Below are 16,041 nucleotides of genomic sequence, written 5' to 3' on the forward strand. Positions count from 1 at the left end.
AACATTTTTAGTGGATTTTTGAAAAATCAAAGCTGAGTCTTATAATATCTAAGGTCCATTCAGTTTCACCATGTTTTTGAAATGCCTATTATTGTGCTATACCCCAAACTGGTCAACTCAAGAATGGAGAATCTGGGAGATCCTTCCTATTTCAACTTAGCAAGAGTTATTTTATTACAGGAATTGAGAATAACTAGTGAGAAAAAAAATACTTTTTCCTAAAAAGATCTCTGTAGTAGTAGCATTTTGTATTTTGTTTGTTGAAAGACATTTCAAGTCTACTGTAGTCTTATTCCAGCACTAAAGCAAATAGTCGGCATATTGAGTTGCAGAGCATGGAGTCTAGGGCCTGTGGTGTGAAGGAGATTAACGAAGCAGAGTCAGGTAACTTAAGGTCTGGAGCTGGGAGGGTTCCATGTTAGGTGTGTAAGACTTTGGGCAGCATGGAGCTGGGCTTCTCAACTGTATTTGTGTTTGAAGGTGTTGACTAGAAATGATGGCTGCCTTAGATCATTTTATGATAGCAGGAAATCTCTGAAACATTGTTGCTTAGTAGGTAATAGTCATTTTATCTTGGCTTGGTTATTATAATGACAGTAACATTTGCGTAGTAGCTAACAAAACCAACCAACAGAAACTGAGACATGTTGCTAACTTGCTTCATCAGATAAGATCTCAGCAAATTGTTTAATTAAAAGTTGTACTGAACTCTTAATTACACATTCTGTAGCAATATTGGCTGTTTCTTAGCTATATGGCATTAATTTTCAGTTCCAATGCATCAATCTATGAGTCTTGTGGTTTTGGGCAAGTTACCTGAACTCTAAATGAAATGATGAAACAATACAATATAGATGATAATGAAATAAACCTAGACTGCTATCAGAATTTCCTCTCTCTACTATATTGTTTCATAGACTTTGAGGTTTTGTCCACATAATGATGTCGTTTGTCAGCATATATAAGCTATTTTGTGGATGAAGTTGATGTTTATAAAATCAGTAAAAGAATTGTTAAAATCCGTATTGACCACATTCCCAGTATTTTTAACAAGCATCTTAGATAATTCACGTGAAAGTGATCTACAGATTACCCTTTCAGAAACACTTGTTTTCCTTTAAAAATGGTCCCCAAACTAGTTGATTATTAAAGTCTTGTGGGAGCTTTGTAAAAAAATACATATTCCTAAGGCTTCACCTTGGAGATTCTGATTTGGCAGATCTGGAGCAAGGCTTTGGATCTGGGATTTTCAAAAAGGTGCCATGCCGATTTTGATATTTGCAAACCACTGCTTTCCAGCCTCACTGTATCTCTGACTTTTTATTGATAAAGCTTTTGGCTGTGCTTGTCATATGTGGATAAGGGGATATCATTATCCAATTTCGTCTAGTCCAGATGAAGTTACAGGAATGAAAAGGATGAATTGGGATGTCTACATTGCATGCAGTAACCAGATTGACAGTCTCACCCTGGATTGCATAGCTGCTTTAAGTAAATCCAAGTGCCAGACCAACAAATTGCAGAATTCCTGATTGAGAAAGGACTGTTGGAGCCATCTCATTCAAACTTCTTATTTCATGGAGGAAGAAAGTGAGGGTCACACCTCGCCACTACACGATCAACTAACCCCTCTGTCCCTTTCTTGGATCTTTATCTTAGCCAGAGCTGTCCATGTCTTTTCTCAAGCTCCATATCTCTTCCTGGCAGAACCATCATCATTTAGTGCATCTTATTCTTGCATTTTTTTTTTCATGGTGTCCATTACATCACTTTAGTTGCCCTGATTTCAACACTATTCATTTCTGGAGTGCCATTAAGTTAAACAAATATTAACTACTACTCTGTGCCAAGAACGGTCTTGGGTGCCAGAGATGTGAAATGAATCCAGCACGGTCCTAGTTTCAGAAGAGCTCGCAGTATCATGGGGAGGCCAACATGAAAACTGCTGCGGAGCACTTGAGAGAGCCATAGGAGCCACAGCTACCACTTCTGAGGGAGTCAAAGAAGGTTTTGGTGAGGAAATTACATTGATCTGTTTTGGGTGCAGAAATCACAACCCACAGTATAGGTGGTGTAACATTTTGAAACCACATGAAGGGAATGTTTTTAAGGCTTAATGAAGAGAGCTGAGGCAATTGAAATTTATAAGGCAGGTGTCAGCACAATGGAGAGAAAGGGACACTGCAACATGTGGCAGGAGACCTATATGACCACAGGCAAGCCAGTCAGACTCTCAGTTGATAATGAAATTCATGTTATTGGCATCCTACATACTGGGATAGTCAGATGGAGGAAAAGTGCATCCCAGAAGAAGTGCTGTCTGAGCTGAGGCCTCAGTTTTGAGTAGTTGTTGACCGGTGAAGAGAAGCTTTGGAAGGAGAGCGCTCCAGCAAGGAAGAAATGCGTCCATCCATTGGCCTGGATCTTGAGGTGAAGAGAATGTGTCTGAGATTTACAAGTACTGAATGAGGAGCAGTTTCTTTCAACTGCTGGACTGGGGTCAGGGGAAGGAGTGGCAAGAGGTGAGCCTGGGAAGTGAGCAGAGTGTAGATCACGTAGTGTGTTGTTGGGCCAAGGAACTGGGTGAATTTTTCCTTGAATAAGGGGAATGACTGAGGAGCTGATAGTGAGATTTGCTTGGCTGATGTGAAGAATGGACTAGAGGGCAACAAAACTGAGGCAGGATAATATGTGAAGAGAATAATCTAGAGAGGCTGCAGACCTTAACTAGGGCGGTAAAGGAGGGTGAGAAGAGCAGTCCGTCCATCACCTGAAGAGCTATTTGGAGAACAGCTTCTACGACTTGATGATCATGGAGGATGAGGGAAAAGGATGCCTCCTGGGCTTCTGACTTGTGCAACTGGGTGGATTATAGTGCTGTTCCTTGAGAAAGAAAACCCAGGAGGAGGAACAGGTTTCAAAAGGAAGACGAAGATCTCTAACATAGGGAATGAGACCAGCTGATCTGTCCTGGGGCTCTTCAATATTAACTGGCCTTCCACATGCTGAGAATATCACACATGTTGTCACACTTAATCTTCTCAGCTGTGGGAGGTATTATTATGTGCACTCAAAAGATGTGGAAGCTGAGGCTCAGAGAGCCTAATGCCTTGCATAAGGTCCATTAGCTATTAAGTAGTAGAGCCAAAAGTTCAGACCAGAGTGCTAAGGCAAGGTGTATTTCATTCTAAAGCACATGTACCTTCTGTTGTATCACTCTGCTTTCCTTTTAGCTCTGACACATATAATCCTGTGAAAATAGGTCACTTGTAGACCGAAAATAACTTTAGACTTTGTGGATTGTTAAATTGAAGGTATAAACTCTACCTTCGAATTTATCATCACCTCTCACTTGGAATACTGCAGTTGCCTCCAGACTCATCTCTTGAATCTACTCTTCTTCTTTCCCAATCTTTTCCATTTGCTGCAGCCAAAGTGATCTTTCCAAAGTTCAATTTTGATTTTCACGCTACAGCTTAAAAACCTTCAATGACTTCCCATCGCTGTTAGGATAGACCACATCCTTAACACGCCTCAATGATGTGGCCCCTGCTAACTGATCCACTTCATCTTGTGCCAGTTTCAACCTTCTTCTCTGTACCCTGGCCACACTAGCCTTCCTTCAGTTCCTAAACTGTGCTTTGCTCTTCTCTTCTGCATAAAATCCTCTTTTTCTACCTCTATACCAGCTAGCCCCTTTTCTTCCTTCATATCTCAGCTCCTATTGTCAATGAGTCAGGTTCTGATACACTCACATAACACCTTGTAGTGTTTCATCTAAGACTCACCACACTTTGTATTCTTACAAGGATTTCTGTTGATTATTTTTTCTTACCCATTAGAATCCATGAGAGCAGTTGTATAACTGTTTTGCCAGGCACATAATTGGCACTGAAAAGATATTTTCCAGCTGAATTAATAAACTTATAATTGAATGAAAGTGATTCTGGGTTAACTAACTTATATTTAATTATTTATTTTGTATATTACTGTTTAGAATTGAAAAAAGAACATTTTCTTTTAATCTCACAAAATAAACTGAGTTTCAGTCACATACCATATTGTTTCTTTTAATACCGCAATGATATAGTATTTCCCCTGGTATTGTATTGTAATTGATTTTCCCTTTCTGAAGTCAATTTTATTTTGCTCAATAAATGACACTAATTCCAACAGCATAGGGGTAATTACCAAATTGACATTTTTTGGGATTAAACCAATTAAACCAAAGCAATTAAAACTTGGGAATGACAACCATAAAAAAACAGTATGTCATTATTCAGTGTACCAATGAAGGATGGAAATGTGTTATAATTTGTTTTTAAATGTCACGTCTTTATTGCACTTGCTAATTAAGTGAGACTTTTCCATCCCAGCCTCACTGAAAATAATTTAGAATTTTCAGGAGTGATATTTTATGTTTTTCCCTCTAGAATGATTCTGTGCCATGTGCCTATTGTAGTCTGACAAGTGAGACTTGGAAAAGGCCCAGAGAAGGATGCCACTAATGTGTCAGCCTATAGCCCTCATGCGGAGGTGGGCTGTGAGTGCTCAATATTGGCTCCCAGGATTCTGGACTAAACAAATGATTGGACTGTGGGATAGAATCTAGCATAAAAGGTTTTTCCATTCTATTCTCCAGATATATTGCTGAAACCCCCTGGAATTGTTTACTGAACATTGACCATCATAGTTACATAGTCTTTCAGTCTCAAAGAGCTAACTGAAGGGATTAGATTAGGTGAGTGCTAAACAATTTTCTTTTAGCTTGAATAGTCCATAATTATACATGGAAGAAGGAAGGAATTAAAATTAGGTGGAGGAAGTCTCACATGTTAGAGATTAGAGTTACAGTTGTTGCAGGAGACAGGGTACTGGCCACTAGGGCCATGATTTATGATCTAGTCCAGCGTTTGCCAACCTGGGGATCTTGGTCTCCTAGGATTCTGTAGAATTATTAGAGGGGTCCACAAAGTTATATATCTGTGTCCAAATACATACTGTCACATACTATATATACTGCCATTTTCAAATATATACAGATTATTACTATAAAAATAAGAATTAATTTCTTTGAAATATTTATTTCATAGTACCTTTTCATCCATTATATATTTTCTCAATCAACAGATATCTAAAGACTGTAGGTTCTCCAACCTTGAGGGATAATCTTGCCATTAAACCTCAATAAACACAGTTGTAGCTCCCATACTACAGAGTATACAATCTTTTTGTCTTCTCCACACCTAGTATTTCTGAGAATCCTGATTCTGTGAATCTGTTCTGCATACTATCTGCCACTTTCTCTGGTCTGATGCTCTGGTCTCTCTGATCACCAGTTCCTGCTGTCTCCTAAAGATTCTGGTGCTGCTACAGTGCTCTCGAGTCCACATCACCTTAGGATTGTCCTCAGCATCCTCCCTTTGTTTCCCAATACAGAGATGTCACTTAGATGGTTGCAGTGCATAGTAAACTTTACCAGAATTATAGTGCAGAAATGGGAAATTTAGAATTGGCTATTTGACATCATTACTACTAGAGTCCATTAACTGCCTGTTCACAGGGGTCCCCCACTATTTGGCTCTCTCCTTGGTGTCCAGCCTGTCACTTTGATTCAGGTGTCTACACACCTTCTACAGGCAAAGGTTGTTTCAGTCTTGTCTTGCCTCCTTGAAATCTAGGCTAGAATCTCTCCCTGCACATGATAAATCAGTACATGTTGTGATTGTTATATTCTGGCAGATCTGCAATTCAGTCCTCAATGGATATAACTTTCAAATCGCAACAATGAGTAACTTTTATTGTCTGAATTTCATCTTTCCAAAGTGCGATTCTCATTTAACCAAGCCTCTTTCACTCCAACAATCTACTCCCAAGCAAGAGAGTTTGCCAATCAAAGGAGTGGGTGATTTTTTTCATAAAGCCCTAGAAGAACACAAATTGACTTCTAAGCAAGACTCAAGGTCAAGATATGGACATGTCTTTCCTAATAGACTTTGCAGTCGGAAACCCTCCCCTAAGCACATGAAACCCTGGTCGTCATAGAGAGGGGTAACAGAAGATCTACCTTCCTCTCCCAGCCCCTCCCCCCCTCCTACCCCCCCCCCCCCCCCACCGCCCCATCCCTGCCCAGAGGCTGGCCCTTTTTCCTTTACAAATTGCACTCATTATGTCCACAGGGGGTCTGATGTTAAAAAGTGATTTTATCCTTGAAAACATTAGAAACTACCATTATTGTGGGATAAGTACTGTTTCAGATGTCCAGTAACATGATGTCTAGACTCGATTCTGAAATCAACCAGATCTCTGTCCTGTCAGTAATCTGATTGCCTTTTCCTTATCTCTGAAGTCAGGGTTACTTTGTTTGTTTACTTTTTGTTTATTAATTTGCTGATGACTAAAGTTTCTTCTAGCTCCAAAATTCTCATATATCTCCAAGTTACTTATGGATTGTCAGTTGTTTTGTTTTTCTCTTAACCGTCTATGATAGCATTGATTAGTTTGACTTTGCATCAATTCCATTGAATTGTAAAATAAGAAAAAGAAACTGGATTAGGTACTCAGTGGTCAAGGTCAGACAGACATTTGAGTCTCTTGTGCAAAATCTTACATCTCAATATTCAAAATTAGCCCATTGAGATATTTCTACATATTTTTAACTTTAGAAAACACACTTATTAATCTTCACCCAGCTACTGAACTTCATGGGTCATTAAAAATGTGTTATGAAAAGTTAGTCACTTGCTCCCAGTTATAGATGGTGATAGAGTTAGGAGCTGAATCATATGTTTCCATCACTACTCTTAATTTAAAACAAATGAAAGTCGCCACTTAAAAAAAAGGGAGAGATTTTGCCAGAGTGCAGATACAAAAAAACTGCAGTTTTAAAAAGACTAAAAATTCTATTTACAGTTATAATTAATACTATGTATATGAGAAATAGAGATGAGAATGACAACATATGTTTCCCAGATAAAGCTGGAGGCAAGTCATAGAAAGGGTTAAAAGAAAGAGAAGATTCTTAGGCTCAAAAGAGTTTACCTCATTACACAGCAGCAAAATGGCCACTCTACTTCGCCTCAGTTGAACAAATGCCTCTGAAAAAAAATTTACTCAGTAAAAATATGCTGCTATGACTGGGCTAGCTTATGTTAAAAACACATCAAAGGATCATGACGTTTCAGACTACAGAAAGACTGCTGACTTAGAATTCACTGGGAAACAGGTTTTGAATTTTAATCGTGGCAATTGAACAATACTTTAAAATATAAAGAGTATTCAAGTTAACAGAAGATAGGCTCCTCTACTTTCTCTCCCTGCTCCACAGAGGGTTTGCTGGGGAAAGCAACACACACAAGTAGGTAAAAAAAAGAACATTTATATTGTTTTTCATTATTTCTACGTCTGTAATAGAGGCTTCTGAAAATGCCAGAATGCTCCTCTCTCAGTCCCCTGTGATGTATGATTATTGTCTGTGTTCTGTAGACTCCAGCATGCAAGGCTTCAAAGTTTTTGGAAACCTCAGTGTTCCAGGGTGGACTGTATAGCTTGGAACTTATGAATCAACTCCTCTGAAACTAAAAGACCCAGAGACAACCAGAGCACTCTTCATTCAAGTGAAACAAGAGCTAGCACATACACACTAATTCGATTTTTCTTTAAGCTCACAATTTTTAGTGCAAGCAAAATATATTTTTTGTAAATTTTATCCATCCAGCTCAGAACACTCCAAGTTTTGAGGTTGCTACAGTGAAGGCACCTAAATCCATAGGTCTTAAAAGTAAAGTAAATTGGTTTTAAATGCCTATAAGTGAAGTAGAATATGTTTTAGTCACTACTTTCCTCTTTAGTTCCTGGTTATTTGGGCAATTTAGGTGGGTTGGATTTCAGCAGACTTGTGTGTAAGGTAAGAGGAATCAAAGAGGCCACAGCTGAAAGCTACTTAATTACTAGAAAGAAACTGTCAAAATTGAGGTTCTCCCGCCTACACTGCAAAGGAAAAATACAGGGAGACTTTAGTCATTGAGGGAACATTTCATGGCAGGGACGAGGGAAAGGGACGAGGCTCAAAGAGGTTAAGGAATCTGCCCCATATTATGCAATCGATGATGCTGGGAACACAGGTTTGACTCCATAACCCCTACCAGCCTTAAGAATGGGCAGAAGACAAAATGCTGACAATTGAGGAAAATCCTCCGTCTTTCCCAAATAACACCCCTTTTCTATTAACTAATTTGTGGAAATGCTGCCATTAATGATTTGCTTCTTTGGTCTGAGTTTGTCTGGAATTCTCCTTGTAGAGAAGAACACATAGAGGATACCCCTGTGAATGAATTAGGTACATATTTTCCAAGAGCTGGTTTGGCTAGGATGAAGAGGAAGAGGCCATTGGAAGATCCGGGGCCCCAGCGGAGGCTAGGGAGGGAACAAGAGGAGGTTGATGAAGGAAGACGGTGAAGGGCGCAAAGCAATTAGTCTGGGATTCAGCTGTTGGCCGGAGCCTGGACATAGTGCTGTAGTGAAATTGTGCCCTACCATGTGTTCTAAAGTGATGATGTAGGCTTTTCTCCCTTCCTTTTCTGCCTTCATATATTCTTTCTCAGTATTTGTCCTATTACAAACAGCTGTTTTACATTGATTACGTTTCAAAAGATTGCTTTTGAATTTTTTATTCGGAAGATGAACATCTATAAATGACACCCCCCAAATACTAGTTGAATTAAATGAGATCTTCAATCAGCCTTTTTCTTAGTCCATTTTCTCACAATCTTTTTGAGATATACCCAGAGAGATCTTAGTTGACATCATCCTCGGTGTTCTGGCCTCTCAGGCTGACTCTCCAGCCTAAATAAGCTTTGGTGAGCAATTTCTTCTGTTATTTTCAATGTATCTGTGCTTCCTTTCCTTTCCACCTGCCCCTGCTGGTGAGGATCTTTGAGAAATGTCTGTAATTATACTAATTTGCAGATTATTACAAATGGAGTCAGCTTTATAGTATTTTCTTTAGTTATTTTAATTATGATGGATTTGGGGGAATTTTTCCAACTAAAATTCTTCAGCATCCTTAATCAAATGTCAAAAGATAACAGTGAAACATCTGATGTGAACTGGGTCAGAGTGGCAGGATGATTTGAAAGGTTTTTCTTGGTTCAGACATAGTGCTGACCTAGGAATAAATGCAGTAATGCTTAAAATGCCAACAGAGCTCTTTTATCAATTTCAATAACATAAGCTTCCTGTCTAAACAGACAAGATCTGCAAATGATGTAGATTTCACACTGTCAGATCAATGTGAAGTTCATTTGGAAAGTGCTCATTGCACATCTACTGTCCACTGTCCACACCTAGAATCTACTTGTTCTTGCCTCCCAGGAGGTATGGCCTTCTGGGGGTAAAACAAGTCATTCTCATAGAATGTTGAGTGAACAACATATTAAACTGAGTTAGTGGCGAGCGTCAGAGTTGGTTATTAGAGTGAAAGGTGAAAGAGCACAGGGGACGACTGATGTAGCCAAGGTCATCAGTATGTGTCCTGATAGAGCAGGCATGGACAAAGTTAATTTTGTGATTTATTTAATTTCTCATTTGCTGCAAGGAAAGTTTTAATAAGGTCTGCAAGTGGATGACTAGGTTCCCAAGGCTGTGTGTACACATTGGTATGCTTTGCTAAAACTACTGGTAAACAGTCAATTCTTTTGAGTGATACATGCTATAGACGCTGAAGCAACATAATTTATGGATTTATGGGTTTTTTTCAGTGTATTATTAGAGAAAGGTGGAGGAGAATCTGACCTAACTTTCAATTCAGTTATTCCCAAACTTGTGTGACAACAAGAATCTTCTTGGGTGCTTGTAATGTACGGTGTCAAACATACTGTCAGAGGCTCTAGGGAAGGCCCTGGGAATCTGCATTGTTAACAGACTTCCCAGGCGAGCCTTCGGAGCAGGCATGTTTGGGAAATGCTGCTCTGGTTCATCTGGCGTAAGATTAATTTCAGGTAAATAGTCTTTTTGCCCACCCTTGCGTTCTCTCTTGCTCTATCTACTGCTCTCCCCACCCCCATCAAGACATTAAAAAAAATCTTACGAAGAGTTAATTTGCTTCAGATTCACTCCGTGAGTCTCCAGGCTGGCATAAATGAGATACAATTTTCCCAGAGACCTCATTTCTTTGTCTTCTCCTTTCCACAATTTAATCAAGTGTTGAGGTGCAAAATCTGGTTCTTCTCTGTGGCGAGGCTCCTAAGACAGCAGAGGAATTAATTTACACTGCCTGTTGTCAGGATGTAATATGATTATGTTGGCAAAGCTATAAAAAGAAAATATCCAAAGCTTATAAAAAAGAATTCGAAAGAGGTCACTGTTAGAGCAGATGGATGAAGCAGAGTGCCTGATCATTTAGCAGCTACTGATACTCGGTCGAAGGTGTAGTGAGCTAGGGCAGCTTGGAAAAGGTCACAAATCATAATTGTATCTTTCAAGGGGAATGCATATTTATTTGTCTTACCATATAAAAATGACTACAAGGTCTGGCAAATACAGTGCAGGCAACTGTCAGTTTCCTCCAGGGATTCTGATAGTGGGTTTCCTTTGAGGCATTCTTTGGGGCCCCTCTCCTCTTAATTGGAAGATGTCCTCCCATAAAATGCCAACTTATTTTCATATTTTAATCAAAAACTACAAAGATAAAGTGCAGCAAAACAAAAGTCTAAAATCAAACAAAAAAAAGTCTTAGAATCTTTCAACAAAAGTTTCTATCAATCCCTTACTATTTTCAATGAATTCTGCTAATTGTTGTGACATGGAAGATAAGTTGGAAGGTAAAACTGACACACCTGAAAATAACAATAATTAAATTATAGATAAGATTATACCACCAGCAATAGGCACTTGCTTCCATTTTATTCTGTGAAAGAATTTTAAGGTATCTGAATGTGTGTGTTCGTAGATATATAATTATACTATATACGTGTATTGTGTAACAGTTAATGAAAATTACCAAGAGAATAAAAAAGTAATTTTTGTTCAAAGTTGTGCATATTATTTCAATCATAAGATTTTCATTTTTAAGATTCAAAATTGAGTTAAAGTTTCATATCAGATGAATTGCTTGAGCAATGCTTTGAGTTTGGTTCAACACTGGAGAATATGTGGTTCAAAGAAAGAAACTGTTCCTTATGAAATAATTCATGCATATGGTAAATGGTATAGTAGATGAGTTTTAGGTAGCTTCTGGGTCCTTAACTTTATAATCTTGGTATTTCTATGCTATTCTAATCTCTTCTAAATATATAAGGGTCTATGACTCTAGAAGGGAGGCAGCATAATGAAATGACTAAAAGCCTATGTTTTGTAATCACATATAATAAGGCTTAAATCCTAATTTAAAGCAAGTTCCTGGTATCTGAAAGATTCAATTCAAGTTGTCTCATTTGAGTTATGGAGATAACCCCACCTCTCCATCTCTGACATTTGTGGTAAGGATTAAGTAAAATAATGTATATAAAGCAATGTACTACCTCGCTAAGTAAGGGCTCAATTAAGAATAGCTGTTTTAAAGTGTATAGCTGATAATTATTTTAATTATCAACTAAGATTTCTTTACTCCTTTACACTTCCTTTAATGCTTTCTGTGGACACTGTTTCCCAAAGAATGGTACACATAATCTAGAACAAGAGTTCACTGAAGTTTCTGATTTGTTGTGAACAGAGCCATAGTCTTGAAAGTCAAAGTTGTCTCTGGAAATACCTGACATTATGAGAGAAAAGATGTTTTGATCTGAGACTGGAGAACTGAGACCAAACCTTAGAATGGGAAGGAAGTATATGATGACATAAGAGTTTTTGTGTTTCTGGGAAGAGAATTGAATCATTGGCTGTGGTGGGAGAAGAATGAAAGATATCATGAGGCCCCAGACATTGTCTGAGTCTCTGGGAAGGTGCCCAGGACCCCAGCTCACTGAGTTGAGCTGGAGGGGGATTAAGCATTAGAAATTTGAATGAGGTAGGAAATCCAAGTATAGAGAGGACTATGCTTTCATTTTCAGGGAATCTGAGCATCTTAAAGAAGCTCTACGTCTAGTATAACCCTAGAAAGGAAGCAATGGACACCTCATGGAGTCCCCAGACCCTCAGAGGGGTGCAGGAGAGAGACTGAGATGACCTCCAGAAGGGCACAGAATGGTTTAAATAGACCATGAACCCTAAATATCCTAAGGTTGGAACAAAGTCAGTGCAGATGCATATACCTCCTCCTGAGGTTATGGTTATATTGAGACAACAACAGTGGATCCCAGTGCACAATGACAAAACAGGGCATGTTGCAACTCAGTGAAGGTCAGCATGGACACAGGACATATGTGAACCTGATGCTTTGTCCTCTCTATGCTTAAGGCTCAATTTCAAGAGAGAAAGGAAAGTGGTAATTGTGATAGGGCATTTTCATCACCCGCCTTTCAACCCATTGGTGAAGGAGGGAGTCCCACCATGGAGATGGCTAAACACACGACACCTGACCCTGGACAGGTGTGATCAGATGAGATCAACAGCAGTTTATACCCACAACCTTGAGGAGGAGGACACCATGCAGGGCCACACAGGGGATGCACTTGGGAACAGAGTGACAACCAGGGCTGAGGGAGGCAGGCTTTGTAGTGTTAAGAGGATGACGTGCCTTTTGGTTGCTGTGGGAAGACATGATTGGTTTGTTTGACTAATTTTGCAGGCAGGCAGGGAACTGAAACCTACTACTCAGAGATGAGCAGGAATCATGTCTGGTGCCTTTGATAAGGAGGGTTGTTTGGTGAAGGGACCTTATTCGTGGGAGCAGAGTAGGGAGGGGAGCTTGGGTTAGGCCATTTGAGGCCTTATTTTATCAAATGTCAAGGCAGCACATCCTACCAATCCTTAATTTTTAGCCTTATGGCACAATTGACCCCTTGATGCCTTGACATCGATTTAAATCTTGATGATGACAGAGACTTTTAGGGAGCAAAGTAAGCATCTGACTAGGAGGGAGACGGCTACATGGTGAGGTTGTCATCAAAAATATGAACTTCAGAGGTGTCACCATTTATAGACAATAAAGGCAATTGAAAGGTCTCTGTGGCATGGGTGTAGGGAGTGGGTATCCCCAGGGGGTTGGGTTGAATTTTCCATTTTGTGGCTTAAATGGAGTCCCTAAATAAGCCTCAATTATACTGGCTGCCTGGAGCTGGCTGCCTGTGTCCTATAGGGGAGGTGGGAGTTTAAGTGAATGCTTTCTTCAAGAGCCCAGCACTGTATATTCTGAGAAGTAAAATGAGTGGTTTGGTCACTATGAGTAGATTGTAGAACTCTGAAAGGGTTAAGGAGTATCCTGGTGAGGCCTTGTATCATGGCCTTGGTATATGTAGAGAAATATATTACCTTGATTTATATGTTTTGTATCTATGAAGCAAGAGATTCCCAAAGTTCTTACCCAAAAGGGGGCAACTCTTAAGTAATGGCCTAAGAATCTGTGTAAATGTACAGATGGGGCTGATTGTCAATTGTCTGCAGTGTATCAATTATGCTGACCCTTGAGTTCTCTCTTTTATGAGGGACATTCTGGTTAAGGGATGAAACGCAGCAGTTCTCCACTGAAAGCCATCACTTACGATGGTGATGATATCGTTAGTAAAGTATATGAACTCCTATTGCCGTTCATTCAGTTGATCCCAAGGGGCTCCTTAGGTAATCAGGGGCTCTGGGAGAGGGATGACCTCTTCCAGCACTGTGGCGTCTGTCAAGGGACTGAGGACAGGGGAAGCCACTCCCTCCTACAGGTGGAACATGCCCACGTTTGATTCCATCCTATAGCAAGGAGGCTTCAGGAGCTATGCCAAGCTCTTGCAGTGCTGCTTCAATAACTCAAAGCATAATAGATAGCTGGGTACAGAGGGTCACAGTCTCAAGGTTTGTGAAAGCCTCCATTTCCAGAAGAGCCCGGTCTGTAGCCAGTAATTGCCACTCTAATGCCGTATACCACAAGGCCAAAAAAGCAATTTCTTGCGTCAGAGCCCATGGGCAACTTATGACCATCAGAGGTGGTCCGGAGACTCCAGGAACCCTGAGAGAAGGTGCTGAAACCTCTACAGTGAAGAGGTGTCTGAGGGCACGAACTGAAGTTCTTGTTGATTTCAATTTGGACAGATTTCTAGAGCCTTTTGTTGGAGGGGACCTCCTACAAGGTGGGCTAATTTGTAAATAACAGCATCAGTGACATTAAGTAAAATTTGTAAATGAGGAATATGTTACCTCCAGAACCCAAAAGGGATTAAAAGATGTTGGACTTGTATTAACCTTGTGGGTGCTTAGAGGGTCAATATCTATTTCTTGAAAATGTCAGGGATGGAGCAACCTTCAGATGACCAAGTAACTTTCAGGAATTTGATGGAGGTGGCAGGGCCTTGCTCTATGTGTAGGACAATGGTCCATCCCCTTTTTGGAGCTACTTTGTGAATATTTGTATGTCTTTAGTGGTATGTGAACCAAATCTCCTTGGAGAAGGATGTCATCAATGTAATGGCATACCTGTGCCCCTGGAGAAAGTGGGATATAGTCAAGGTCTTGCCTGTAAAGATTGTGTACAATGGCAAGACTACTGAGGCATCCCATGAATAGCCTTGTCCACATGTATTGTCTCCCTTTAGTGGTAAAGGCAAACTGTAGTGCAGAGGCTGTTGACATAGGCATTAAATGGAACATATTAGTCAAATTTATAGTAGCAAAATATTTACCAGTTGCTGATTGGATGGAGTCAGCAAGTTTAGTAATTAGGTTGTTGGCTGTAGAGGCTGAAAAGGTTGGGACCGTGGTGTTACTGTTGCAGCAATTCACTGTGGGGCAGCAGTCATTTGTTCCAGGTTTAAGAACAGGCCAGATAGGGCTGTTAAGTGAAGAAGCAGTAGAGTTAATCACCCTTCACTCATTACCAGTTATATAACAAGTTTTAATCCTCGAGGACCCTGTTTTAAATTACATTGAGTCGTGTTAACCATTTTTATGGGGATGAGGTGGGGGATGGGTCAGGGGTTCTCATTTTGTCAAGCCAATTTGTAAATGTCAAAGACAATTTAATTTTCATTTATTTTTCATTGGGTCAGAGCATCCATGCCCACTATGGGATATTTTAGGGCAAGGAGTGCTGTTACCATGGGGAATTTAAGCAAGACGAGTTCTGATAGTTAGAGTGAGGCATACCTGTCTTCTATTTTGTATTCAGTAATTCCCTTAAGTAAATCCTCCATTATGGGGGATACCATGTTTAAATTTAGTGGGATCCCCAGGCATAACTGCAATGTTAGCCTTACATGTTAAGGCCATGAAGTTTTGCCAGTTGGTGAATTTCAGCTGATACTGAAGTTAATTCAGAACCTGTGCTGTAGAGGCACAAAAGCCAACCAGTGTCCTTTCATTATTGGTTGTATAAAACTCTTTTAGTAAATTTTGGATCTCCAGTTGGGTCAGATTATGAGCCCTTGTTGTAACTTGGTTTTTGTTGGTTTTATCTCCCTGCCTCCAGGTTTCTTTCTTTCCATTTTTTTTTTTTGGTTTATCTTATGTTGGTGAGGGGTGGGGGAGTGTTCCTCTCTATCCCTATCATATTTGTAAGTTTCTTCCTCCAGAAAGCCTCAAATCAATGTCATCAAGGTTAGGGGTCTCTTCCATAGCAATGATTGATTTATATGATTTAGAGACCCTGGGCTTAAGTTGGGTTCGAATTAACTCCTTCCTGGTTCCACAAGGGTGCCATGAGTGTTTCCGTATAATCCTGAGGATTAGGGTCATTGTTACAACAAAGGCATAGATAGCAGAGTGGTACACTGGAAGATTGCTGGGTCTACCACCTAGACTTGATAGATCAAAACCATCCTCTGCTACAGCCCTACCTTTTCTGTCATGCAGGCTTCCTTTTTTTCTTTTCTCTGTACAAGTTCCTGGAGAATATTTTGAGTTTCTAGCCACACAAAGTTGCAGCTTTCAGTTTCTGTCTATACAATGACCTGTGGTGCCAACCTT

At 39.9% G+C, this 16,041-nt stretch overlaps 1 protein-coding gene across 3 annotated transcripts in view; it reads left to right on the forward strand.

Moving 5' to 3' along the window:
• PKIB (cAMP-dependent protein kinase inhibitor beta) overlaps nucleotides 1-16,041 on the forward strand; it is a 105,494-nt gene that overhangs the window by 69,216 nt on the left and 20,237 nt on the right. The gene's annotated exons all lie outside the window — the stretch shown is intronic.

Source organism: Equus asinus, chromosome 24 (genome assembly GCF_041296235.1).
Source record: "Equus asinus isolate D_3611 breed Donkey chromosome 24, EquAss-T2T_v2, whole genome shotgun sequence".
NCBI lineage: Eukaryota > Metazoa > Chordata > Mammalia > Perissodactyla > Equidae > Equus > Equus asinus.